Raw genomic sequence first — 5,156 nt, 5'->3', positions numbered from 1 at the left:
GGAACTGGCAAGTGTCAGACTTGAAATTTATCACTGCAACTCCCAGGCCTCTGCTGACCTGGACTTGAAGGCTCCAGCCTGGAAACAATCCAGAATTAAATGCTGACGACTAACTCAGGGAGAGAAAGTATATAAACCGCCTGAGCAGTAGCAAAGGGACTACGGTCTTTACCTCCACTGTGGGCAAGTAGAAGATAGCCCAGCCGGCGCCCAAGACCGGCCTTCTCATCCTGCCCTGCCACTATTTTGTTATGCAGCTCTAGGCAGATGGCTAACCCTCTCCAGAACTAGGCTTCTGTATTTTTAAGAAGAATTAGATGGTCTCAAAGAACATAGCATCTGAAAGCATATAAACTACATAAACTTAAGTCCATTTCTTTAAACAGAAAGACATTTACTCATATAGTAAAAAATGAATTGTGGGTTACACACATATATTCAAAAAGTTTATAATCTCACAGATGAGATGTGTAGGTGTTGAAAACAGTAATTCACACCTGCTGCCTTGGTTCTTACCTAAGCCCTGGATCACTTGGCTGGCCCCACACTAGGCTCTCAGCATCATGCCCGGGCCTGATCTACACACATAAATGCTTCTGAATGAATGAGCATGAATAAGAGTGCTCAGGCTTTATCTCTTGTGGGATAGCCTGATGTAACAGAACAAGACCCAGAGTCCAGTACACCTGGTTTCAATTCCCAGCTGTGTGACCTTGGGCATGATCTCTGCTACTTCTCCTGTCAAATGGGATCGGTGTGGAGCGAACATCACTTGTGTGAGCTGTCTGCAGCAGCCCTGAGCCTGAGGCAGGTGCCCGCCATGTGGTAGCTGCTGTCTGTAACACGGGACTGCATAAGGTAAGCACATCAGAGCTTTGGATAGCAGTGAAGATGTAATTATTTCATGTTGGGGTAATCAGGTCAGATTGCTAGGGAGGAGTATTTAAGTAGGGCCTAGAAAGAGGGTCCCCAGTTAGGTCAAGATGGAGAAAGGGATACAAGTAAAGGACAGCAAAGGCAGGAGGCAGGAAGGTGCAGTGAACGCTGAGGCAGTAGAAGGGAGGATGGTTTGTCTGGACAGAGATGCTACTGAAAAGGGAAAGTGGGGCAGGTTTTTCAGGATTCCAAGTGACAGAGCATTTGGACTTTATCCTGTGGAAAATGGGGAGCCTTTGGAGGTTTTGGGCAGAGATGTGATGGGTTTAAGAAGCTACATTTCTATAGGATGAGTAACAGAAGTTACCAGGAGCTACAACTCAGAGAAAAGATGGGTACAAATTTCAAAGATGGACTTTGAAGCAGGCGTCACTGAAATCATTCTACGCAGCTGCTATGGCTGATACACTCAGTAACACTAACCTCTAATAAAAGGCTTGGAAGATGGAAATTGGAGTCATCTCGGGTTAGGTGGGGTAGGACAAGATGACTTCGGATACATTTTTCGGGAGGAGGGAAATTCATGGAAGGATTTCTGGCTTTCACTGCTGTGGAGTTGAAATGGATTAGTCATGTTAAGATCCTGAATGTGGACCTACACTCAGAGTCTTCTGGGACCCCAGGTGACAAGACAACTTTCCGTGAAAAAGCAGCATGTTCTTTACCCCTGAGTAACACTGATGTTGAATTACAATCCCTGAGCACAGGTAAAGAAAGATGAGAAAGAAAAGGAAAATGAAGGCACAAGGAAAGAGGGGGGAAAGGGAGAAAAAAGAGGAAGGTGCTGGAGAGAAGAGATAAGAAAGAAAAAAAAGTGGGTCAGATCTGGGACAGAGACAGCTCTGCTCACAGTGGTCATGCCCAGCACTGCCCAAGGCGCCTGAGCTGACGGAGCGGAGACGGGAGGCTAAAAGACTATATAGTCAGTTTCATCTTTTTGGCTGTAAACAATTCAAATGGAAAATGTTGGATGAGACTCCACTGGCTCAGTTTGGAGGGAGGAGGTTTATTCATCAGTCTTGGAGCTTTTTCACTTCTGGGGACTGTCACCCATGTCAGATCCATCTGGACATTTCTGAGGTTTTTTTGTTTGTTTCCTTTTTTTTTTTTCCCCAAATGCCTTTGCCAGGAAGAATATTTAACACATTTCGATGTAAGAAAGTAGGACACAGAGGAAGAAATTGGGTGTTAGCATCAATTTCTTCCTTTTTCACAAAGCCCAAGTGTTCTTATGGGATCATTAGGTCTGTTAAATAATTTATGTCTCATTCATTCATTCTTTTATTCAACGACTATTCAACAAGGACTTGGTATGTACTAGGCACCATACAGGTTACTGTTTGTTGGGCTTCCAGCAGGATCACCTATGCCATAAAGATGAGATCAAGCACTGGACCAAAGACCTGAGAAGATACTGCAAGACATTCCCTTAGTTACGTTTCTGGTAACAAAACAAAATGCAAGCAAGACACAAAGCTCACCATCACCAGTTCCCCCTTACAGGGCTCGACAATTCTGCCTTCTCTGTTTTCTCCCGGTACCACCCATCCTCTTAAGAAGTACTTAAAAGTACTTCTGGGGCCTCCCTGGTGGCGCAGTGGTTGAGAGTCTGCCTGCCAGTGCGGGGGACACGGGTTCGAGCCCTGGTCTGGGAAGATCCCACATGCAGCGGAGCAACTAGGCCCGTGAGCCACAACTACTGAGCCTGCGCGTCTGGAGCCTGTGCTCCGCAACAAGAGAAGCCGCGATAGTCAGAGACCCGCGCACCACAATGAAGAGTGGACCCTGCTTGCCACAACTAGAGAAAGCCCTCGCACAGAAACGAAGACCCAATACAGCCAAAAATAAATAAATAAATATTTTTAAAAAAAAGTACTTCTGCTCGAAAGCAGCTGCTGAGTTAAATAATCCCACTTCTTTAGTAGTCAACCTTAAATCATGATTTTCTTTTTGTTTCACTCCACTTTCCATCTTTATAACTCTCTCATTTACAATGGTTGCTTGTTATTAAGTCCTTCCTAGGCATCAGGCCTTTTGTTTTCATTACCTTTAAGACTCACAACAACCTCTTGAAAGAAATGGAGACTCAGCTGGGTTTCATTACTTGCCTAGAACACACAGCTAAAAAGCAGCAGAGTCGGGCTTTGAACCTTCCTCTGTCTGACTTCCCAGAGTGGACTCTTTGCCAGACACAACATGGCCTCCCCCAACTCCGACCTGTGAGTTATTCACCCCCTGCTCTTGCCCTTGCCAAGAAACTAGAGAATTTCAATCAAGAGACTGTACCCCTTGGTTTTCTATTAATAAATGTTTGATTGATTCTAAATGAGCTGTCACTATGCTTTGGAGTGAGAATTACAAGTGGCTCGGCTCCATAAGCAGATTGTAAATCGACAACCACGTGCCTCAAGCTGTTACTGTCACAACAGCTGAGGACGAAGAATATTTAATTATGGAGATGGGGAGGAAGGGGACCAGAGGGTCTCCGGAGGGAGCGTCAGGCGTTCCCGGCCTTACCTAGGCTTCAGGATCGAGAAGCAGTCTTTGTTCTGTCTCTCCAGGTTTTTTTGATTTTTTAAATAAAATCTCCTTAAGCCAAACCTCCTTATTGCATTGAAAAATGGTACGAGTTTGGTTTCTCTAGTTTTCGTGGGAAACAGGAACATTAAAGTGTGAACTCCAATCATCCCTTGGCTCAGATCTGCAAGCATAACGCATTTCAATAGTTTTTTTCTTATGAGTAGCTTGAGGTTGTCTCCCTGAATTAAGTTCCTGAAGCTCACTGGCAGTGGCACCTTGCCCATGTGAGCATGGTCCTGACACGCCGCAGGTGCGAGAGAGGCGGACGGGCATCCTGTGGGCGGTGGCGCCAGTGCATGGTCGTCCTCACGGGACTCGGCAAGGGGTTCCAGCCATGAGGCTTCGGTCATATCACTTAACTTCTTTACGCTTTGCCGACGTCACCTGTAAGAGGACCACGATGGTGTCCTCTACCCCTGGGGTCCTGATACCCGTGACAGCACGGGTGTCGCACCACTGGACGCCGGCCATAAGGGCGCCTGGTGTGAAGGAGGAAGAAGCCCCTCGGCCAACGCTACCTTTCAGGGGCCCGCGGGCGGGGCGGGGGGGTGGATGTGCAGGATCATAAACTGGTGCCCCTTCTCACTGGAACACACCCTGTGGGGGGAGGGGTGCGGCTGGGGGAGGGGACGCAGGCCGACCTCCACTCCCACTGGCGCCCTCGGCAGAGCCCAGCCCCCACCCGCACCGCTGACCCCTTGAGCGGGCACGTCCCATCCAGTTAGGGTTCCTGCGCTGTTCTTAGAACTTTTTCTTACCACATTTCGTCAGCCAGTACTTACTGTTCCCAGTATTATTTACCATATGTTCATCGCTACCCAGGGAAACAGATGAGACTGAAAGGACTTTAAACTTCATATTGTCACCAGCAAACCCATTCACAATTCCCGGGAAGCAAAAATAGAATCTGGGTAATAAAGTCTAACCTTTTCCTTTCCTTTGTGCTCAGTCTAGTTCCGCCTGCTCATAGGGGGCCGCGTGCAGAGGCCGGCCCCCAACACTTCAGAGTTCCTCGTGGGCAATGCTGACGCCCACGCGCCAGCTCCCTGGGCCGTGTGCGAAAGGGCTGCGTGAGACACCACGATTCAAGATGGTGGCGGCGCGCCGAGTGCAGAGACGCTGCCCGCGCCCCCGCTCCCATCTGGAGTCTGCGCAGCAGAGCTGCCCGACCCTACAAGAACCCCGCCCCTCCCGCTCCCGCACGGGACGCTATAAATCAGCCCCGCCCATCACCTGTCCCGGATGCGTGTGCTCTAGAGCCCAAGCTGATACCTCTCCATTCTCGGATCAAAGAATAAAGCTTTCCTTTGTTTCTCAGCAGAACTCAGTGTCACTCTACTGGCTTGGATGACACAGGGTTGGAGAGCCCTTGTTGGGGCCCAACTCAGGAAGGTAGGTAACAAAGTCATTACCAACGAAAGGAACGTGTTGTCCCACCTGTTTGCATCCGGTGTTTGAGAAGATCGTAGCCACTGATGCGAAGTTCCTTATGGCTGGTTTGGGAACAAGAGTGTGCTGGGGGCAGGGGGAGGGTAGACAAGTGGCTGGGGTCCGTGAAACATCACTCAGAGGTCAAGGTTTCGAATGTTTCAGATCTGCCTGAAGAAGCAGATGTGGTGGCAGAGCTCAAGGTCTGGAGT

This window comes from Tursiops truncatus, chromosome 8 (assembly GCF_011762595.2).
Source record: "Tursiops truncatus isolate mTurTru1 chromosome 8, mTurTru1.mat.Y, whole genome shotgun sequence".
Lineage (NCBI taxonomy): Eukaryota > Metazoa > Chordata > Mammalia > Artiodactyla > Delphinidae > Tursiops > Tursiops truncatus.
The sequence above is the reverse complement of the archived record's forward strand: the minus strand, read 5'-3'. Positions refer to the sequence as shown.